Genomic DNA, 24,833 nt, shown 5'->3' with positions numbered 1-24,833 from the left:
ATGCATATAAGAATAATCAATGTCTGTAGGGAAGGGACCATGTTCGAATAACCTGAGGAATAGGTGGATTTCTTCTGTGACTGGTGGCTAGGGACCTGGACTATGCCTGAGATAATGTTGAAGAATATGTGAATGTCTGTATTTACATAGTCCTGTGCATGGAGTTGGAACGATCTTGGGGCTAAAGACAGCAGGGCAATTCACATGACATCACTGGGGACTTTTGAGAAACAGTTCTGTAGGATGATGTTTGGAAAACACAAATGAGAACAAGGATAGCATAGTATCTGTAGAAGCTACAACATCGGATTGGTTGACTTCAGTTCAAGACTTATTGCTGCTTGGAGGTTTTAAGATGGGATTTGTTGTCTTGCTGGGTATTTCTTGTAAGGAATGATCATTTATGCATCTCCTTTTATAGTTTTAATTAAAATTGATACACTCAAAGCCCCTTGTAGTATAATTCAATATCTTATTGTTTTCCTGAGCTTTCAAGTTTAAATAGAATATATTCCACATATAAATAAGATGCAGCAGGTAGGCCAATTGCACAGGACCTTGAAAAGAGAACCATTTGAGAACATCATATAATATCTACTTGATCTACTTGGGATATTGTCTCCCATAGTCATCAACTAACTCCATTTACATATATAATATTTTAGGAACTTCTGCAGTAGTAGGTTTCCATATAGTTTATTGAAAAATACTTTAGCATGAGTTATCTCTTTTCCTATATCCTCCTGTACCCTTCCTTCCTATCCCCCTCCCCACTTAATCTTTCTTTCCATTTTCCCCTTTATAATACTATTTTCTATCCCTCTTCTTTGGGAGGTTCTTTTATCCCCATGGTTCCTTACTAGCTAATCTCTGATCAAAATATGTTATATGAAATTCTCAAAATATAAATAAACCATTATTTTACTACCTAGTTAACTAAATTCTGATAATATTTTAATAACATTGACATATTTAGAAAATTCATTTATAATTTAAAAAATAATGATATAACAAAATAAATGGCCTCTGGTTCTACCAAATCATAATAAATAATATGTTCTTTCTAATAAATGATAATTCAGTTTTCTTAAAAATGACCAATTTTTAAACAGATAAATGATGATGTTTGTTATCTCTCAGACTTTTGTAGAGTGTCTTCCTTAAAGTAGCACATGTTTACTTGAAGGGAAACAGTTCTCTGTAAACACACAGCTCTAGGATGATTGCTATGATACCAATACACGTGTCCTCCCCAGAACTGCAGACCCCACATCCATTCCATTTCATGAGACATGTTCACCCTGCAGCCCAAAGACCTCATGAGGCCAAGGGTTGTGAATAAGGCCATGAATCAAGTGCATCTCAAAGTATAAACTTACTTAGAATATTATGGGATTTTTTAAATTTCTTTTGGGAATTTTGTTTATCATTCTGTGTCCTCACACAGGAGCTGAGGCTAACAGCAGTAAAACCTCAAGGCTGACCCCAAATGACATACATCCTCCAGCAAGCCTCCACCCTCTAAAGAGTCCCATAACCTTCCCAAACAGCACCACCAGCTGGGGATCAAAGCTTCAGACCCATGAGCCTATGATGGGTGTTTAACATTCACCACAACTTCTTGCCTTTTGTATAAAATGGATTGGACCTAGGTAACCGAGATACACAGGTGAAGGCGTAAGTCATAAACAATGCCACACCAGTTTGGAATTATGATTAATAGGGTGGTATTTATTTAAAGGGGAAAAAACTTACAGATCACTGTCAGCCCTCTGCGCAACCAGGAAGGGAGTCTAGTTGCTGGCGGAGCAGGAAGTGAAGAGAGAGAGGAGAGGGAAGTGGCTGCTTTTTTAAAGGGAGAGAGACCACGCCCTAATGGGCTGGTATCTCAGCAGCTATAGGCTGGAGGAGTGGGAGGACCTCCTGCAACACACAGGAGAGAATAAGGTGAGACCAAGAGAGAAGCCTGGGTCAATGGATCCTTAGTATGGCAAAATGAAAGCAGACAAAGGAAAAAGTGGCATTCACAAATGCATACCATTACCATAACAGTGTGGGGTTGTCAGAGAACTTCTCTGGAATCTTGAAATTTTTCAAACAACAGCAAAACAAAATCTGTTTCAGAATCCCATAAGTTTATATGACATGAAGACAATAAATAACACAATAAATAATTTCCCAGTGTAATAAATGTTACACTGTAACTTATTATGTAAGTGTAATAAATGTTTCTCATACATTTCTGTAAGAGGGATATTGTATGTGACTATGCAATGGAATCGAGTATCAAACAAACGAATCTTAAAAAATGTTCTTTTCAAACTTTGAAATGCAAGGTGGAAACATTAAGTGCTATTTTATTAAATCCGCTTACAGAGTTGCTTTACTGACTCCAGCTAAGACCCTAAGCAATAAAGGAGAGGGAGCCTGTTGTAGGGAGGGGCTGCCTGTTCGTCCTGGCCACCAGGCTAGCTTATCCACTAAATAATCACACAGAAATTGTTTTCATTAAAACACTGCTTGTCCCATTTGCTATAACCTCTTATTGGCTAACTCTCACATCTTGATTTAACCCATTTCTATTAATCTGTATATCGCCACATGGCAGTGGCTTTCTGGGAAATATTCTAACCCACGTCTGTCCATAGCTTCTCTCTGACTCTGCTTTCTTCCTCCCAGCATTCAGTTCTGTTTTCTACACCTACCTAAGTTCTACCCCATCAAAAGGCCAAGGCAGTTTTTTTATTTATTAACCAATACAAGCAGCAGATAGAAAGAAGTGGGAGGAGTGAGAATATGAACAAAGTGGTCAAGACCATGATGGGTTCACCCACTGAAACAATCTACCTGAGCTAATGGAAGCTCATCAACTCCAGCTGGACTGGGAGGAACAAGCATATGACCAAACTTGTCCCTCTGAATGTGATTGACAGTTGTATGGCTAGGGCAGACTGAGGGGCCACTGGCAGTGGCAACAGGATTTATCCCTACTGCATGTACTGTTTTTTGGGAACCTATTCTTTTTGGATGAATACCCTGCTCAGCCTAGATATAGTAGGGAGGGCTTTGAACCTTCCTCTAAGTGACGTGCTTTACCTTCTCTGAGGATTGGATAGGGGTGGGGTGGAAGGGTATGTGGAGGGAATGGGAGCAGGGGAGGGAGTGGGAACTTGTATAGGTATGTTTAATGAAAAAAAAAAGATAGCTTGTTTTCTTTGTTTAAAAATTAAATAAAAAAAACAGACAAAAGCACAATATTAATTGATAATTTTGTTTCAGAATAGTTCAATATTGGGTTTTCATAGTGACATGAATACACTTTTAATCTACTGCTGTATATATTTTATCTCAGTGATAATTTTGATTGATAGTCAACAGAAGGTCAAAGTTTATTGGTGTTTCCCACATAGTGTGGATGAAAGTTTGTGTATATGTTTGTGATTTCTTTCTCATGGGAATTTTCAATTAAAAATATTTCCACCAAAATTGTCGGTTGATGGTTGACATGAAATTATATATTTGGGAAGCCACATTTTATACTTTACTGTGCTTTGTGGGAGAGCCAAAGTTTCTTCCTCTTTTTGTTTCTCTTCATTTCTAGGAAATGATAAATGGTGGATATAAAAATAGTTAAAGATTAGAAATGGCTGAAGGACATCTGGTTTATGTGCATCCCGAGGTGACTTTCTGCAGAAGTGAGATGTCAGGCCAAATAGGAAGGAAAATATCATGTAGTCTAGTTAACTCAGGTTTTATGAGGAATATGAGACTATTCTTAGGAGCTGTAGAAACACTTAACCAAACAGAAAGACACGCAAGGAAAGAACACCCCCATGTCTGAAAATGCCAGCCACCCAGCTGCCGCAGGAGTGCCTCACATATGGGAAGCATGGCATGCTTTTCAACAGTCAGGGATGAAGGAGCAGATGTACCAAGCCTCTGGCCTCCTGGTGGTCATGGTTAGGACTGAATAAAAATCAGAACTGATAGTTTCCTGGGATAGATGGATTTCTGCTGCAACCGTAGCAGAAAAGAGCAAATACTGAGTATGTGCAAAGATTACTTAAATCCATCTCTGCGTAGTGGACACTTTGCACTGTTTCCAGAGATATTTTTGTCCACAATTTTTTGATGAGAAGGGCTTTATGTGTGAACACTCCCTGGTGTGAAATACAAATGGCTTTGCCTTTGATAAATCAAAATCGGAGAATCACTCCCTACATATTTCTGCCTGTGGCATTGGTGGAGAATAATAGGTCTTAATTTTGGAGCTGCACATGTACTTTAAAATAAAGGGTGGGGAAAAGAGCAAACTTACTCCTAGTAAGAAGAGAGTTAGCGCTCCTTGGATCATGTGAATTGTAGAAATGGCTGATGCAAAGTTCCACTGCTGTCAAAAGAGGTGCTTGCTAAAGTGGCTCAGGGAGGCAGCTGTCTCTCTATGTTATTCATTCCTGTTTTGTTCAGTTCCTTCTTCTAATTATAGTGCCCAGCACATAGTAGGTGTGTAAGAAATGCTTGTAAAATGAATGAATAGATGGGTAAGACTCGATGCTATCTAAGACAGCTTTTCATGCTAGGGAATTGAGAAGGCTTCGTGTAATTATCCCTGAAAATTTTAAATGTTTATGACATCTTCTTTTAAAAGAATTTGAATAGTGGAATACATAGAAATTTCAAAGAGCTTTCCAGTGTTATACACTCAGTCTTGTTGAGTTTACCATGAACTTTTCTCAACAAAATCACACTGCTATCATAAAATAAAAACCAAATGAGCCAGAATGAGTATATTTACACTTAATACACCTATCTAGTTATACTCCTTTAATGATTTTGAAATCATGCCTATGAGGATGCAGAGTTAAAGTGATAATATCATCAATGCCTGATAATTTAAGCAGCAAAAATCACATGTTAGCTGATTCATTTTTTTTACTGCTTTCTGTTTACATAAAAATGCTAGCTATAAGAAGCTCATTGACACACCTATTTTAGGTATCTGCTCTGGGCCAGATATTTTATAATGTGGAAGGAAAACTAGTAACACATTAAAGACCTTGTCCTTGTGGTACTCCTATCCTAAGGAAGGAGAAGAGCAGTCAACTGGAAAATAATATAATTGTTTTAAATCGTTAGTCACTGTGCACAAAATATGGATCGATTAAGAAAGGGAAGCAGAGTGGATGGTGGCAGTGCTGAGTCTCAGGGAAGTCGCGGGGGTGGGGGGGGGAGCTTTGCAGGGGTCCAAGAATGAATTCATTCCCAGTAGTACAAAGAAAGGAGAAATTTGAAAAAGTGTTTGAGTCAGGACTATGCCCATACTGTTTTTCCAAACAAAAAGTGGGAGCTGTATTTCATGCAGAGGGAGCCAGTGGGAAGATGGTCTCAGGTGAAGGCAGAAGGATGACAGATTCTGTAAGGGGGTCTCAGACCACATCACTCTGGTACTGCATGAGGAGGGAGAAGGAGACTGGACCCCAGTTTCATTCCTGTGGAAGAAAATGAGGAGGGGGAAAAATCATAGTTGCAGTCTCTAGAACACAGGGTCAAAATGTATTTCAAGCAAATGGGCTCCTAATATGGTGTACTGTACGCAAATGAGGTTCCTTCTAGCTTAGGTTTCTAGTCACGAAATGCCAGGACAATTCAGAGATGCCATTTTTCCTTTTGACAAGCCGGAAAACATAAGCCCACCTGAGAGCAACGGATGTGAGGATCAGTGTTGGCTCAGGCTTTTAAACTGTTTCTACCTTGGCTTCTCTTGGGCTTATGTTTTCCGGCTTGTCCCCAATCACCTGGGAGCAGACCTTGACTATGTGAAGGTTGAAATTGTGTCCCTCTGGAAGCCCAGAAAGGAAAGTCAAAAGGAAAAATGGCATCTCTGAATTGTCCTGGCATTTCGTGACGGGGTTTTGATCCTGCTTCATGTTCTGGCTTGGTGGGAGCCTAGCCAGTTTGGATGTTCACCTTCCTAGACATGGACGGAGGGGGGAGGACCTTGGACTTTCCACAGGGCAGGGAACCCTGACTGCTCTTTGGACTGGAGAGGGAGGGGGAGAGGAGTGGGGGGAGGGGGAGAAAGGTGGGAGGAGGGGGAGGGAAATGGGAGGCTGGGAGGAGGGGGAAACTTTTTTTCTTCCTTTTCTCAATTAAAAAAAAAAAAAAACTGTTTCTACCTAAAAGAGAGGCCTGCCAAGTGGCTTGGCTCTTAGATAAGAGCCTGTACTGGGGCAGCTTGGCAATAAAAGTGATTACCAAGTTGGCCATTACTGTTTTCATTTTGACCTTTATTAGCAGTGGATGTTTTCTCAGCTGATACCTTATCAAAATATGGGCGACAATGCCCCGATGTTCCCAACTTCTCGGCAAAGACTATTTTCACACAAAGGAAAAGAGAGCGGCTCTAGTCAGTTCAGATATTCCCTAACAATGTGATGCAAGATGCCTGGATGTCTAGCCAAAAGGGAAGAGCGTCATATAGAGTTTTCATCTGTAACTTACTCTGCCATCCATAAATACTGCCCTATGTATTTGTTCGTAATATTGGCTCTACATTTTTGTTCGTAATGTTTGCCCTGCATTTGTGCTTGTTTCTGCTCCTCACTCTGTTTCCTCACCTCTTTCTGTTTTGCCAACTGGGGCAGCTGAACTTGGCTGCTTGCCTAGCGAGTTGTAAGGAATTAGGCAGGCCTATTCTAGTATTTGGCTGGTAATTCTTTTTAATTAACCATGAATGTTTAAACATCTTCTGGCTCCGCCCCAATCTCAGTCTGGCAACTTTACCTCTTCCCGGGGTTCTCAATCAGCACTGAATTTTGTACTCCAGGGAATTTTTGGAGAAGTCTGGAGACCTTTTGCTTGGCTTCTAGGGACTTGAAATCAGCAATTTTGTACAGCATCACACAATACATAGGAAAACCCTGACAAGAGAGAAATGCATGGCCCTAGACACCAGTGTTGCTAAAGTAAAAGAAAAAGGAAGAGGAAAAGAAAAGGGGAAGATAAAGGAAAGACGTTAAAGAATGAGCAACTGCCCAGGACACCATGTCAGCTCTGACTGCATGAAGAGTGGAGGAAGCTGATCCTTAAAATGTTATGGCTACAAATTCAACTTGTGAGCAGTGTTGATAAGAACTCTGTACCAAATGTGTTCAAGTTGTTTATCCAGTTATTCTAGTATTGTTGGATCATGAAAAGCTCCATAAAAAAGAGACATCTGAATTACAGAATTATTTTGAGAGGATGTATCTCTTCCAGGAATAAACTTCTAATTGATTATCTAATACAGTGTTGTCAGCTGTGAAATCATATACACACCAGCTATAAAAACAGACATGGAGGGTTATTTACATATGTGTGTGTGTGTGTGTAAAGTAAAACAATAATAATCAAAGAAAAAGAAGGTGCCAGTTTGTAAAGGTATTAAGGGCAAAGTTTTATATATGCATATATATATATATATGTATAATATCACATTGTATTAGTAGAGGGTGCATATTGGCTTTGTAGCAAAACATATAATTGGTCTTAAAAAATAAAAACCTGGATGTAGGTATCAGGGTAAATGCTGAAAGATCAGAGAAGTAAAGGAGCGAGACACTAGAGAGACCTTTTACCTCTGCCGAATCCTCAAACCAAAGTTGGCAGGATCCTGTGTCCATGAATCCTCAGACTGAATTCAGTGAGCTCCTGTCTCCTCTTGCCTTATATTTCTTTTACTTCTCAACCAAATTCCTGCCTATCTCCAACTCCCTTGTGCTGGGATTAAAGGCATGTGACTCCCAAGTACTGGGGTTAAAGGTGTGAGCCACCACTACTTCTTGGCTCTATTTCTTTTAGACTGGGTCAGTTATGCATAATGCAGGGTGTCCTTGAACTCACAGAGATCCCTCTGCCTCTGTCTCTGATGGGATTAAAGGCGTGTGCCACCACTACCTAAACTCTATGGCTAACTAGTGTGGCTAGCTCAGCACTCTGATCTTCAGGAAAGCTTCTTTTTCTGTTACAGTACAAACAAAGTATCACCACAGGCTTTATTTACCGAAAAGAAATATTGAAGACCCTACCATGTGTCAATCTTCAAGACAGAAAACAAAACAGGTAGAAATTAATACATTAAAGAATTAATACTATAGTGCATTTATTTGTATATTTGAAGTACAGGTCATAGAAATAACCTGGATGATATGTTGGACATCAGAGGCCTGGAGTGAGTTGCCTTGAGCTTTCTTCCTACCACAGGGTGTCCTGCTGGCTGCATCCTGGGGGTCAGTGTACTTCCATTCTGCATGGCTTCCATAGACCATCTACATTCCTTGGAATATCTCTGGGGAATAAATTAGCTTGGTTGCCCCATTCTCTCCTTTTGAAATACCGTCATGACATTCCATTTGTATTTTATTAAATAAAGCTTGCCTGAAGTTCAGAGAGTAAAACAGACAGCCTGGTCAGCCTTATAAACCAGACAATGGTGACACACACTTTAATCCCAGTTTGCCATAAAAACCAGGTGGTGGTGGTACACGCCTTTAATTCCAGCACAACAGAAGAATATAAGATGGGAAGAGACAGATCTCAGACAGTCTCATTCTGAGATTCCCGGAGACAGGATCACCATTTCAGACTGAGGAAGAGGTAAGAGCCAGTGGCTGGCTGTTTTGCTTTTCTGACTTCAGGTTGTACCCAAGTTTCTGTCTCTGAGTTGTTATTAATCATGCTACAAAATACTTCCCAGCTTTTGTGGGCTGAGTACTTTGTGGTTCTCAAAGTCTATCCTGGCACTTCCTGCTCCAAGGATTCTTTCTATTTCATTGTTCATCTCAAGCTGTTGGCCTTTTCTAACCTAGTACAACCAGGCCAATAATAAGAGGTAATATCTGAGGGTTTTAAAGTTGATTAGATAAAAAATTAAAGAATGGGAAAATATGATATCTTAGCGCATAGCAGGAGGATTTGCAGTTATCTCAGGGACCATTTAGTGCCCTGCCCACTATACTCTTTTATAACTTTGTTTTAACAGATTGTTTTTATACATCTATGGATATGTGCATCCCTAAAATTAATATATTGCAAATTATTCATCCTAGGGAGTTTTGAACATCTTCATAGAGCATAGTTCTTCTCCAGTGTCTCAGAAAAATACCTCAAAATGTGTCCTCAGTTAAATCAAGCTTCCTTTGTGCAGAAAAATGTTGGCTTTAGGGCAATGTTTTTGCTGCTCTCGGAGTAAGTCTTGTCCCATTTTGTCAATACAATTCAAGAAGTACACTCTTCAGCATCACCAGACTCTTGGACAAGAATCAAGAAATTGGACAGGAGCTGGTCATTCAGCTAAACAGACATATGTTCCTAGGTGATACCCACAGTGATGCTTAGATTAGTTGCTGACTCAAGAAAATCTACATGAACTGATAATAAAGTCTCCATGAGGCATTATCTGTCGAGAATCATCTTAGTAATAACAATTGAAGGAGGAAGGCCTGCCTACCATGGGTGGCACTCTAACCTAGGTAGGAGATTCTGAACTTTATAAAGGTGGGGGAAAGAAACTGATTATTGATTATTGAAATATTCCATCTGACATTGAAGTCAAATATTCCCCATGATCATTTTTAAGTTTAATCAGAAGCTGATATTCACTTGCCAAAGTAAGCTCTCAAAGAAATAAGTGGTCTTCTAAAAGAACAAAGTAGGAGATATTAAAAAGTTTATTGGATTCACTAGTCACAAGCACAGCACTGGAGGAGAAAGAGGATGAAGAGAAATGCCTTGGTTTCTGTTCCTGTTGTGGTGGTGAAATGCTGATGAGACGCCAAGGACAATGGCACGGGGTTTTGATCCTGCTTAATGTGCTGGCTTTGTGGGAGCCTAGCCAGTTTGGATGTTCACCTTCCTAGATATGGACGGAGGGGGGAGGACCTAGGGCTTACCACAGGGCAGAAAACCCTGACTGCTGTTTGGACTGGAGAGGGAGGGGGAAAGGAGTGGGGGGAAGGGGAGAAGGATGGGAGGAGGGGGAGGGAAAAGGGAGGCTGGGAGGAGGTGGAAACTTGTTTTTTTTTTTATCCTTTTCTCAATAAAAAAAAAAGAACTTAAAAGGGAAAGGGTACAGATCTTCCTAGAATAATCATATGTAGTATGAGTGTGATCTTTTCTGGATGCTGAGGAACAGCAACCAGCCTTGGGTTGTAGGCAGCTCTCTACACAATTGAAATCACCTGCCTCTTCAAGATGCTGAGTTGTGAGCCTGTGACGGTTAGCAGGCTACTGGGGTTAAATGCATTCTATTAATGAAATTTTGTAAGCCCTTTGAGACTTTTGTTGAAATTTCAAATAATAACAAGATGTATAAAATAAGAAGCAAGACACCATGGATCCAAAAACTTAATGTCAATGGTGCTTTTGAAACCTGAACTAGTCTAGTGATATACAGAGAGAAAATTATAGAAGGCTAAGTAATTTACTTGTAAGTGTTCATAACTACCAGACACTTAAAAGTTTGTGGCATGAATGGTAAGGTAAAAGAGTAGAAGATGTGACCTTGTTTTCCTCCAGGACAGCTATCTCCTTTAGTCCCCTGCATGCATGTGGACAGAGGTGGCTTGGCTCGGAGGTGCAGAGCAATCTGCGTTTTCATTTCCTTTCAACTTCTTTCTGCTTTTGTTGTCTGAGTTAATTAATTTTAAGTATGTTATTTCCTTTCCCTTTTCTTTATATTGAATTGTTGATATCTCTCTGGGTACCAAGACTATGACAATCTGGTGTGCAAGGAAGAGAATAACCATCAACAGAGACCCTGAACTCTCAAGATGCCCCTGTGTCTGGACTTCCCAATTCTTTTTAACTTTGAAACTGGTGACTTATAGAACTGATAAGATTTTTTTCTTCCAGTTCATGAAGTCTCTCTCTTTCTGGGCTGGAACAGCATTATCATTTGTTTGATTTTTTTCTCCCATGTAAGACATCGTTTAAGTGAATCTTACATGGAAATAAAGTGTTTTGAATTACTTTAAAGTGCTACACTGTGCATGTTCCCAGTACATGTTCCCAGTACATGTTCCCAGTACTAACACAGAACAAATGAACTTATTGATTGCTCCTCTGCAAATGACCTCGAAACGTAACAGCATAGTACACCACACGTTTTTTATCAAATAAGATTTTCTATGGGCCAAGAATCCAGGTCTGGCTTGGTTGGAGCCTCTGCTTCTGATCCTGAAGGTGTCAGGTTTACTGAAAATTGATCTTTCTCTGAACTGTGTTGTTGGCAATGTGCAGTTGTTCGCAGACTGTTGGAGAAAGAGGTGAAGTTCTTCTCTGGCTGTTGGCCAGTTGATGATGCTCAGTTCCTTGATGTGGGATCCGTACAGCATGGAAGCTTACTCCATCAAAGCTTCCTTGGGAAAGTCTTCTGTTAAAGCGTCAAGAAAGGACATCATTACACCTTTGCCAGGTTCTGTTGCCGAGAAGCACACGTGTAAGCAAAGCCACAGGAACGTGACTGGCAAGAAGTGGGGATCAGGAAGAGCTATCTTAAGAGATTACCTCTTACAATCACTTTATGTTTTAAAAATTATTTATTTTATTTTATTTTGTGTGCATGACTGCTTTGCCTGAATATATCAAAGTGTATCTGAATGCCTGTTGGACTTGTAGACCAGAAGAGAGTATTAGATACCCCATGGGACTGGGATTAGGGGTGATTATCAGTCACCATGTGGATGTTGACAAGTGTTCTTTACTGCTGAGGCAGCTCTTAAACAGCACAATTGCTTCATTGACGACCCATTCCAGGCTGAGTATTTAATTTAGTCTGAACAAGTTTCGGGTTTGGGGTTCATTTTCCACCTGAAACTCAGGATTTACTAGTGCTGTTAACCAGAATGAAAGATTTAAACTCCATCACTCTCCTCATATGTAAACATAAATCTCTAAAATAAAGATTAAAGGAATGCCACCTCTTAATAGTTGTTTGGAAAGTTAATTGAAATGATTCTTGGAAAGCAATTAGAGCAATTAGCGAGCTGACCAATGAATGAAGCATACCAATTGTGACTTCTTTTTTAGAATGTTGGAAGGCTTATAAAATGTTTTTAGATAATTTTAGTTTAACACTTTAGTTGAGATATTTCTAAAAGGCATTATGTTATGTTTCCCAAGAAGGTCATTCTGAATAGAATTGAGTCAGTAATCAATGATCTACATGGAAATAATCATCACTTTGGGCTGACGTACAGTTGGGTATTGAGGATCTTGGCATTTGATCGAAAGTGTTCAATACTTTCTTTCAATATTTGCTCCAAACTGCTTCTGAAAGCCTCTGTCTGCTATCTGTATTTTTGTTGTCATATAATCTTGCAGTAATATTGGCTCATTATCATTTATCTCTGAACTTTTTACCATGAAAGAAATGAGTAAGTATAGTGCTTCAGATTGTAAGATAATGTCCAAATTCATTCTTCTTGTGGTTCCCAGATAGCACTTGACTCAGCATTTGATTACAAATCCTGACTGCCCATGTAGTTTGTATATTGATGACGTGGAATATTAGTTATACCATTTGCATAACCAAAGTTACAATTGAGTTCCAAAAGTAAGAGGTTCGTGGCAGATGGAAAGGGAGAGGTTTTATTTTGCTCTGTTTTAGCTTTGGTGTTGGTGGTGGTGGTGGTGTGTGTGTGCCTGCATTTGTACACGTGCATTGGGGATTGGTAAACAGAGACCTCCTTCAACAATTCAATCCAATCCAATCATGTGTCATTTCATAACTTATACATGAATTTCTGATGTGTAAATCCACTCTCTGGACATTTTCAGTCATCTGCAGATACCTCCAACATTTAAAATGGAAATGATTGGTTCCTATCCTCAGTAAATGTAAATCTACCTACTGCTCTGTATTGCTCTGTCGTCTTTTCCATACCACTTGCCTTCCCATCATGGTGCTTACCTAACCATCAGTAATTTATCACTTGGTTAGAGATAGGTCAATGCTCTTTGTATTGGTTTTCTGGACCCATGTTTTGGAACCTGCTCCATCAAGTCTACTTAATCTCTAGAAGTCTTTTCTACCCAAAGTTTTATTTTCTATAGTTATCATTACATATAATTATTCACAAGCGAAATAATTAAAATAAAGTCAAATGGATGGAGCTAGAAAACATCATTTTGAGTAAGGTTACTCAGACCCAATCCCCCAAGCTCCAGTGGGCATCTAGTGTCCATTTCCATGTGTATCCTGGCTTCAAGTGAACAGCTCTGCTCTAGGAATAAAGAAAAGCAGAGCTTGCCCAACTAGCACATGCATATGGATATACAAGATGAGAATTTTAGAGGCACCTCATTATAGTAAAAATAACTGTGAGCAGCTTCCTGGAGATGTTGTATTTCCATTCCAGACTTCGTGCCTTGTGAGCCAATTTGCTATTGTTTTCAGCATGATCCTATTATTTATTTGTATAATAATGAGTCTCCAAAAACACACATCAGCAAATGCAAATGTCTCCATGAGTGAGTTCTTCTGTAACATATACACAGGTTATGAGTCACGTGACTATTCATAAAATTTTTATTCTAAAAGAACAGTAGGTGTTCACAATAATAAATATTTTATCAAGTTTGTTTGAAGAATCACATAGGAACTTTTGCCATACTTTTACTTCTCTAACATCAAAAACTATTCAGAAGATAAGGTAACCCCTTGATAAAGATACCAGCTACATGGGAGACAGGAATTTGCGGGGTTTTTATTTTATATTGATAGAGAAGTTATGTTCTTTCATTGTGTATTCAAAACCTTTCCTCCCCTTTACAGACTATGCATGATAAAGTCAGAATCCCGTTATTACTCTACAGAATAACATTGCACAGTTTGCTCACACTTACGCACTGAAAGAGAGGTTTAATGGAGAGCCAGCAACACAAAACAAAGAAGACAGCCAACATCAGAGTTTGAATGATGGGAACGTGTGCTCTTCTGAACTCACTCAGTAGGCCATGGTAGTAACTTCTGTTGTATGGCATCGTACTATGTCAGAATCTCCACTGCTGTGAGGCCAGACATCATCCACCTAGGCCTACATCCCTGGGCAAGGTGACTATAACGGTGATTGGGCATGAGCTGGATACTGGTTGCACTGGGCCCTGACCATTACAAATATGTATCCAAGAACTTGGATGGATTGATTCATTTGACTTCCATCCTCAGGCATTCATGTCTCAATTAGTCATAAAAGCAGCCAGTGAGAGAGTCAGGATGAAGTACACACAGGGAAATGCTCCCAGATAGTGACGTATAGTATTGGCATGGTATTTCAACCTGTTTACCAAAGTCATAGATCATTCTGCTTACCTGGACAGACAGACAGCAGGATACAGAGGCAAGGACCATGCCCAAAGATCCCTCTTTGACTTGCCACATGGCCTTTAGCCCTCAACCCTTTTGCCCACCACCTGCTTTCTCTTGGGGAAGGCAGAAGGCCACAGCTTGGATTGCTGAGCACTCTGTATTGGAATTCTCTAATAAATGATACTGGCTCTGCTTAGCTAATTATCAGTATGTTTGTATATCTCTTGAATTAATCACCGTGGAACCTTTAAAGCTGACCCAGTGCTGTAGGTTAATTAATATCTTATGGGGAGAAAAATCATCCAAGGGAAAAAGTATGCATTGTGCTGATTGAGATACAGAAGTTCTTTAATCCTTTCATAAATCCATGTTCCTGTCATTCCTTTCAGTTCTGACATTACATCCATTCTTGTAAATGACCATTAAACAAATTGACATAATCTCTCGGACAATATAGTGATATGATTCTACAATTCAACATGGCACACCCAAAAGACTTTGAAAGAAGTGACTACTGTAACTCCATCAAGACAGTAAAAATGTCTTACTTCAAAATCTTGTAGAAAAGCTTAATAACATAGTGAGTGCTGAGGACGAGAGTAGTGGAGAGGAGAAGGAAGTCTAGAGAGGGGGTGAAAGCCCAGAGGGAACTGATGTCTGGTTCTTTAGTGCTTAGGTAATCGTAGTCTGTTATCCCTGGTATCATTTGAAGTGATAGGAAGAGTACAAAATGGCAACCCATACAATGAGCAATGCTTGAAGATACTGCAAATACTCAGAATACCAACCTCATTACATATTGATACATGTGTTATTTCTCCAAACATGCACATTTCTTAAGCCTCTATTAGAAAATTTCTTATTGTGTGGTAAAATAATTTATACTACTCAGATTGGGAAAGACTAATAAACATGAAGAAATAGATACAGTGGGATCTTGGAGTGGTTCTTGGCCAATAAAAAGCAATTTGAGGGTTCATGGTGACATTTTGATAAATATTTAAGGTTTAATTAATCACATTAATCAATATTATTTACCTAGATAAGACACTTTTACTATCATCATGCAATATTATAACATTTTGGGTAGCTGGTTGATGGCTTATGGGAGACAGTATTAGTACCTTGGAACTTCTAATGATATTTAGGAAATGGATATACATCAAGATGTTATAAATTAAAGGTCTATCTGTGAATGAGGAAATCTAATTCCAGGCTGTATCTTTTTATAAGGATCTTATAGAAACTAAACAATGTAAATTGCTGCTGAAAAGATCTATGAATAACAGATACAATAATGTTCAAAATATTTGCCTGTCCCTTTCAACCATATCCTCTCTAGTTCTAAGACAATAACAGTCTGTTGACAGAAGTTTCTGTCATGCCCAATCCCGCAGTCATTCAGTCCCAAAGAAACACACAGAGGTCTACATTAACTATAAACTGGTTGGCCTATTAGCTCAGGCTCCTTATTAACTAATTCTTACATCTTAAACTAGCCCATTATTCTTGTCTGTGATAGCCACATGGCTGGGTACCTTTTTCATTGAAGGATTCTCATCTTTCTTCCTTTGCGTCTGAGTGATGACTGCAGACTGTGTCTTTCTTCTTCCCAGAATTCTCCTGTTCTCATTGCCCCACCTCTACTTCCTGCCTCGCTACTAGCCAATCAGTGTTTTATTAAAGTAATACAAGTGACAGGGTACAAGACTATTGTCCCATAGCAACAGTCTTAACCAACAGAGGTTCAAATGATAATCTGATCTTCACAAAATTGCTATTAATAATTGAACTAAACATTTCAAATCATTGATAAGGTATACATAGAAATTGCTGTAATTCGGGGATCCATAGTTGGCCTAGCAATAAAGACTGCTAACTGCTCATCTAGGGAACCAGAGCTATTTCTAGTAGTTATAGTAGGTGTCTCACCGCCTGTAGCTTCATCTTAATGGGATTTGATATCCTCTTCTGACCTCCAAGGCACTGTACTCAGCACTCAGATGGCATGTCCCCTCTCCCTCCCTCCTCTCTCTTTCTTTCTCTACTGTATCACTCTTCCTCCAAACACACGTGCGCACAAGCGCGTGCACACACACACACACACATACACACAATTTAAAATTGGACCAGAGAAGTGGCTGTGTAGTTAAGAGCACTTGTTGTCCTTCCAGAAGACCCAACACTCACATGACAACTCAAAACTTCTGTAGCTTCAGTCACAGGAGATATGAAACCCTCTACTGACCTTCATGGCTTCTAGGAACATATGGGACACATACATATGTGCCGGCAAAATGCCTGTACAGGTGAAATAATAGGATAAGACCAAAATTTATTTTATAAAAATAAAAATATTTTTTGAAAACTGCATGTTTGAACTCTTGTTTTTTTTTTACCAGCATCTACCTCCCGTAGTGTTTCACATAAGAGTACAACTCAATCATAATTTTGCATGGGATAAAACTGGACTCGCTGAACATAGCGGACAGTGAGGACTGCTGAGAAGTCAAGAACAAGGACACTGGATTTTTATCCTACTGCACGTACTGGCTTTGTGGGAGCCTAGGCAGTTTGGATGCTCACCTTACTAGACCTGGAAGGAGGTGGGAGGTCCTTTGACTTCCCACAAGACAGGGAACCCAGACTGCTCTTCTGGCTGATGAGGGAGGGGGACTTGATTGGGGGAGGGGGAGGGATAAGGGAGGCGGTGGAGGGGAGGAGGCAGAAATCTTAAATAAATAAATTAATTAATTAAAAAAAAGAGTACAACTCAGCGAGACTAAGGAAGCTGTTTTTCCTACAGGTTAGCAAATGAGAACAGCTCTCCTAGGAGAGATCTGAGGTATACTCAGTGTATCAATGAGAGTGGCTGGTATATTGGGGGGCCTGAATTACTATCCATTTCCATTAAAAATCTTGCTCCCATGATGAGAAAACAGAATCCTGTCTGTTTGGAAGACAAAGAGTTAAAGAAAGGGGTTTTTTGCACTCATCCCTGAAAAACATGATGGGAAAACCATGGAGTCAGATACCTTTAAATTATTGCTGCTGGCTCATGCACTGATGCTCCATCAGCTTGGCCCAGTTACACAGGTCTGAGAGTCTATTAAACTATGGAGAATAATGCCTTCTGTTTGTTGTGATTGCAAGCATTAAAGTGAAAGACGTTGGCACAGATTGTAGCGCAATTCTGGCCAAACCCTATATATTAGTGGAGGAACAATCTGAGTCCCAGTAGTCTTCCATCCTCTCCTCCAACAGTGCCCCTTGTGTTTCTCCTTATTCTCTCGGTTCTTCCTGTTTCTGCTTTTTGCAGTCTTGTAAGGCTGGTTGAGTTCTCAAAGACATCAACAGTGATCCAGACCTCGGATTATGCATGATTATTCTTTTCCATGCCTAAAATATTCTGTACTTAAAGAAAATTAAACACAAAAAGGGGAAAAACAGGTCTACAAATAACAACCCTATATTTGCTTTAACACATTCCCTTCTACCACTCTGATTGAGTTAGCCTTCACATTTATATTATATTCAGTACTTTATCCCTAACCTTGGAAATATTTAAGTATACAAATGAATTTTAAGTGGACTATATTTTACACTGTTCCATATTGATTATCGTAATATATCAAAGTGAGAGAAGATAAAATATTAAATATTATATTTTATATGTGTTTTAAATATGTATGTATGTGTGCATGTCTCTATATATGTGGTATCAAATAATATATTCCATGTTGTATAGGTGGAGATTTTCATTAGGACCACTGGTCAGCTCTGTCCTGCCAGCCACTCACAAATAATCACACAGGGACTTATTATAAATTATAAATGCTCTGAGGATAGCTTACGCTTGTTACTTACTAGCTATTATAAACTGAAATTAACCCATATCTCTTGTCTACACTCTGCCACATGCAGATACGTTTTTTTGACATGGCATTTTCATCTTGCTTCTCTCCATATCTCCTGGTGACTCCTGAGACTCCTCTTTCCTTCTTCCACATGTTCTCTTTTTGTCTGCATTCCCCACCTAACCTCTACCTGTCCAGCTTTGGCCAGTCAGCTCTTTTATTAACCAAAGAGAATAATACATATTTACAACATACAAAGATCATTTCACAACAACCTTTAAAGAATAAATGAATAATATGCTATTTTGATGCTTTAGTGAATTTATCAAAGCAGAAGAAAGCAAATCATTCAAAAGCTCTTCCTTTCAAATCTCATTATCCCTGACTCATTTTCCATCAGTGCGCATGTAGATCCTGTGCACATATTTCCTATCAGTTTTTATTGCTGCTGTAGAAAATAACTACAACCAAGTGATCATAAAATAAAGGTTTAGCTCTTAACAGCCACAAATCAGAAATTAATTTGTTTGCTGTTTAAAGGTATATTTCTTTTTAGTTATGAGCATGCATATGTCTGTTTGTGGGTCTGAACTTCTTAGTGTAAGTGCTCAAGGAAGACTGAAGAGGATGTTAAAGCCCTCGGAGCTGTAGGTGTAAGTGTAGCTGTTTGTGAGTTGCCCAACATGGGTGCTGGGAACTGAATCCAGATCTTCTGCAAGGACAGCAAGCTTTCTTAACTGATGAGCCATCTCTTCAGCCCCAATAAATTTAATTCAATCTACAAATTTGTTTGTACCTTGGAAAGAAACATAAAAATAGTCTCCAATGATTAGGGCATGAATATCTTGGGAGGGATCACATGTTCATCCTACTATGTGTGTTATACATTTATGTATTCATGTTGTATATATGTGTCTGTGTTTGTATAGGTATATGGTTATTATTACATTTTTCTAATTCCACTATGAATTATTATTTTACTGTTCATCTGACCATGGTCCTAGGATTCCCATCTTTGTGTATTTACTGTAAATTTAACCCTGTGCTTCTCGTAGTATAGAATCCAGAGTTCCGGCTTGAAAATTATTAGTCAGTTTATTGTTTCTCCAATAGTTGGGCAAATGATTTTCACCTGATTACAGGGAGCATGCAGATACAACCTATAGTTAGAGAATAATAGTACCTTAGCAAGAGGCATGGATCATCCTCAGGTAATAAAACTGTGCCCTTTGTTGGCTCTCCCTTTTTAACTTGGAGGTGGAGGCAGGTGAGTCCTTGGCTGTTGTCCGTGGTCCTGAATTGTCACAGATGTTTGGATAATTTGTTTCTTTGCCCCTGGAGGTTCAGGGACTTCTATCCAGTTTCTCTAATGTTTCCAGACGTTGTGGAGTACATGAGGAAAGGTGAAGTTCTAACAGACAATGGAGTTGACAAGATGTACAACAGACACTATCAATTAAACATGGCCTTTACAGATTGCAAGGCACAGAAGAGAAATATACTTTTTAAAACACTTTAAATAATTTTAATTTTCAGGATGATGCCTATATGTTTTTCTTTGGGTTCACCTTCTTATTTATTTATTTATTTATTTGGTTTTTTTATTTTATTTATTTATTTATTAAAGATTTCTGCCTCCTTCCCACCACCGCCTCCCATTTCCCTCCCCCTCCCCCAATCAAGTCCAAGACCCAAATCATGAGCAGAAGGAGAGAGAGCACGAGCAAGGAACTCAGGACCGCGAGGGGTGCACCCACACACTGAGACAATGGGGATGTTCTATTGGGAACTCACCAAGGCCAGCTGGCCTGGGCCTGAAAAAGCAAGGGATAAAACCAGACTCGCTGAACATAGCGGTCAATGAGGACTACTGAGAACTCACCTTCTTATTTAGCTTCTCTGGGATCACGAATTATAGGCTCAATGTCCTTTATTTATGGCTAGAAACCAAATATGAGTGAGTACATCCCATGTTCTTCTTTTTGGGTCTGGCTTACCTCACTCAGGATAGTGTTTTCTATTTCCATCCATTTGCATACAAAATTCAAGAAGTCATTGTTTTTTACTGCTGAGTAGTACTCTAATATGTATATATTCCATACTTTGTTCATCCATTCTTCCATTGAAGGGCATCTAGGTTGTTTCCAGGTTCTGGCTATTACAAACAATGCTGCTATGAACATAGTTGAGCATTTACTTTTGTTGTATGATAGGGCCTCTCTTGGGTATATTCCCAATAGTGGTATTGCTGGGTCCAGGGGTAGGTTGATCCCGAATTTCCTGAGAAACTGCCACACTGCTTTCCAAAGTGGTTGCACAACCTTCATCAGGCGATGAAAGGAGACAGAGATAGACACCTACATTGGAGCACCGGACAGAAATCCCAAGGTCCAAATCAGGAGCAGAGGAGAGAAAGCACTAGCAAGAAACTCAGGAGCGCGAGGGGTGCACCTGCACACTGAGACAATGGGGATGTTCTATCGGGAACTCACCAAGGCCAGCTGGCCTGGGTCTGAAAAAGCCTGGGATAAAACCGGACTCGCTGAACATAACGGACAATGAGGACTACTGAGAACTCAAGAACAATGGCAATGGGTTTTTGATCCTACTGCACATACTGGCTTTGTGGGAGCCTAGGCAGTTTGGATGCTTACCTTACTAGACCTGGATGGAGGTGGGTGGTCCTTGGACTTCCCACAGGGCAGGGAACCCTGATTGTTATTGGGGCTGACGAGGGAGGGGGGGGACTTGGTTGGGGGAGGGGTAGTGAAATGGGAGGCGGTGACGGGGAGGAGGCAGAAATTTCTAATAAATAAATAAATAAAAATTAAAAAATAAAAAAATAATTTCAAATTTGAAGAAGTTACCACAGCTAGCGACAATGTATATATTGCATAACTGAGCATATAGAACATTTGCTCATTCAGCAATGCTATGAGAGAGGAGAGGGAAGGAGGGTTGGAGGTAGGAAGAGAGAGGGTGGGGAGGAGGGAGGGAAGCATGGACAGTTGGATAGTCAGACATTAAGTATCATTTAAAGCTGGGCGGTGGTGGCACACGGGAGGCAGAGGCAGGCGGATCTCTGGGAGTTCGAGGCCAGCCTGGTCTACAAGAGCTAGTTCCGGGATGGGCACCAAAGCTACAGAGAAACCCTGTCTCGAAAAACAAAAAACAAAAAAAAAGTATCATTTAAATAGTGGAGCTTTTAAACATTTGTAATTTTTGCTTATAGATGGCAAGTGTTACTTGTGCAGTTTAGCCATGTGTGCATGGTTCATCGTGAAAGTTGCCTTCTATACCTCACCACATACACAGAAAGCTACCAAGGAATCTGATAGTTCATGATCTTCCTCCTAATTCCAACTCCAGCCCACCAAACACAAACTACATCTTTAATTACTTGATATTTTCCATGCACCAGATTGTTTTTTCTGGGAAACCTCTACACTCTCCAGTGGTGGGACTGAATGGGAATCAAAAATTGATTTTGTAAGCAGGGTATTGATTTTCATGAGATTTCTAGGAAAACCTGCTAAGTTCACAAAACTTGTGACCTTTTCACTTGTTTCAGCTAATTCAGAATTTCAGTGTGGCCCAGGACTTAGCAAATTAAGTCACTTGCCAATTGCACTGTCAAAATGTACTCCACCATTCTACCACCATTGCAGTCTTTCCTGAGACATACCAGACACTGTGCTTATCCAAGTTTTCACTTGAATATATAAGGCATGAAGAACATCTAATCTTTAAGTTTTTTAAGCAGGATTAAAAACACAAAGCTGTAACTCATTATGAGTTCTCTTATGTCAAATGGGAGCCCTTTGTAGCAGTATTACAAAAATGACAATAATATTGGTGAACTTGGATAATAAATTAATAAATCAGAGCCCATGGATATTTGTCAAAGATTATGAAAAGTCAGGAGCACAGATGCCACTCTGCACATGGATTAGTAAACGATAAGACTGCCACTCATGCTTGGGGAGTTAGTGCCACACAGCTGCGTACAATAGGTTTGTTGTCTGCCACCGCTGCCCCAAATCCCATTTTGCTCAGGGCACACCTCCATTTTAAAGTTAGTTAATAAAGAAGACTATGGATTTAAGTCCACATTTCCATGGAAACAACCAATTATAAATGCAATCTGAAGAGGTGGAATGCAACTGCCAAAACTCTCAGGGAAAAAAATGATCCGAGTTGGCAACTCTCTAGAAACCCCTGCTAACAGTTTTCTCCAGTTTTCCCTTGCGTTGGCCTGCAAGCTTCTATCTGAGCGAACATCTTGCACCCATTTGCTAAGCACTGCATCTGCAATACATTCTAGAGGATAATTGTGTCTGGATCTCAGCATATGTGATGTTGAGGCAGGAAAAAATTCTCACATTTTTTTGGTTAATTTCTCTCAGATGTTTCTTATAACTTCATGGCACCAGCATCAGCACAGGAGAGAAAAAAAATCTCACAATCTCTTTTTATATTCGTAAGACTTGCTTTAAGTATTTCTATGTTCACATGGATAACAATATATTCTGCTAATATTTATAAAGATAATCATCATTGAACTTGGATAAAATGTATAAACTACTGACTAATAGTTCTAGTATTCTAGTATCTTGATAAGTCCTTTCCAAACTGTGTATTGTTGTGTTTTATTTCCAGGAAGCTCCATATCCCAATATACCACATTTCCAAAATAAATTAATTAAAGTAGAAGATAATTTATTTAAAAATCCAACTTGTGGATCTCTAATGATTATTAAAGGAAGTCAGCATAGATGCCACCCTCATAGTACAAATAAACTGAGATACAAGTCATGCTTGTTCACCCTGTTCTTATTACCAGTGACAGAAGATGCTTCTCATTTGCATATCGAACAAACTGAGAAAGGCAAATGGCAGAGACTGACCCGAAGGTCCTTGTGGAAGTTGAGACAAACCCTCACCTTATACCTCAGGATCCTGGAGCGTTTTCATGCTATGGTTCTTCTTCTAGCTTAAAATTAAAAGCACCTGGCTATCAACTTCTATTATATTGAATAATGTGGCTTTGGAATCTTAACTCCAAGATTTTCTTATGCTTGAAACTTGTCAATTGGAACTATATGGATAACATATCCCCTATCATCTACCTTTGCCTCTCCTTGCTTGTGCTTAAGTGAGGCAAAAGAATGAAACGGATAATGCTGAAAAAAAAAATCACATTTAATTAGCGTGAAATGGTAAACAGCTGCTGTGTTCAACTCTCGTTAGGACACTGTCAGACTTACACGATTCCTATAAACATGGCACCATTTGGAAAAATGAAAAAGAAGTTGAATCAAAATTTAAAAGTATGATACATAGAACTTCTGGGGCCTAGGAGACAGGCAAAAATTTTCCTTTTAAGGAAATTGGTTATATATAGTTTGAAAAACCTCTACTTATTTCTTTTAAAAAAATAAATTCCAATTCCAAGGTTGGATAGCTTTTTTCATACATTGGAATGGTACTCATTTGTTCAAGGGGATTACAGCTAATCTAGGACAACACGAATTTATCTTCTATTTGGCAGTGTCAGAAGAGAGAGGAAAATAAATCACTGAGTCCCCTCCCCGGCATGAACAAAAACCCAACCAAACAAGCCCCTTGAGAGTATTTGTATTTCCTACAATTTGAAGATTTTCCAATATAAATAGTTTGAGAGAAGAAGTTTGTTTTGTTTACACTGTTAAATTTAGCAAAGATTAAATAGGTAAACCAACAAGTATCTGAACTATGCTTATATTTTCCTATTTTATACCTAATGAATATGAAGACATTATAATAAAAAGTAAATTCTTGGGACTCTAATGTAATTAGAAACTTCAGTTATCTTTTCTCTATAATGAGTCATTAGAGGGTAGTGCAGTTTTAACTTCCCCCTTAAAATATTCCTTGTACTTCCCAGAGCTTTAAGTTGACTGGGTTTTTGTTGATTTGTTTTCTTTCTCCTTGCTAGTGCGGAAATAACTTACCTATTTCCTGAATATTGTCAGTGCACTTCATGGCTCAGATCCATGCAGTAGATCTCATCATGATGTCTTTGGCTGAGTGCACATACGGTCTTGCTATAATTGGAAGGAATGATGCTGGAGTTACTGTTTCATCCTCAGTCTCTCTCAAGGAGTATCTCTGTAGCAGACTGGTTCCCATTGCTTTGTCTCCATTCCACGGTCCATTCTAAGGACTAGCTAACACACAGAAAAGTGCTTCTTACCACTCAAATGAAACCCTTACAAGGGTTGAAGTAATGTTGAGTATATGCAGGAGTATTTTTAATTTTTTCAATACAGTCAAGCTAATCGGAATTAATGCTGTAACCTTCACAAGTCAGTGAGCCAGCACAATAATTTCATCTGATCTGATCTCATTTGCTTTTGCCCTGTGATACTTGGGAATTCAGAAAAATCTATGGCCTTTGGCGCCAAAGCTTCTTGTGGTTGTAAAGATAGCAGCACTCTGATTATTCAGACTATTATTCTGCTTTTAGATTACTGTTGCCTTCAGCGTCTTAGCTAGGTCTGGAGTCTAACACAGGCAGCAGGTGTGGTTACAGCAGTGATTCCCAAAGCCCTCTATCATTACACTTGCCTCTGTTGCAATTAAGAATC

The 24,833-nt window shown here is 39.3% G+C and overlaps 1 protein-coding gene across 1 annotated transcript in view; it reads left to right on the top strand.

Annotated features, from left to right (window-relative positions):
• Nucleotides 1-24,833, top strand: part of Fbxl7 (F-box and leucine rich repeat protein 7) — a 319,932-nt gene that overhangs the window by 186,460 nt on the left and 108,639 nt on the right. The window lies entirely within an intron of this gene.

The sequence above is a fragment of the Microtus oregoni genome, unplaced genomic scaffold, assembly GCF_018167655.1.
Source record: "Microtus oregoni isolate MIOR12 unplaced genomic scaffold, Mior012 000040F_ref0000088, whole genome shotgun sequence".
Taxonomy (NCBI): Eukaryota; Metazoa; Chordata; class Mammalia; order Rodentia; family Cricetidae; genus Microtus; species Microtus oregoni.
Note: the sequence above shows the minus strand (reverse complement) of the source record. Positions and strands in the feature narration are given on the sequence as shown.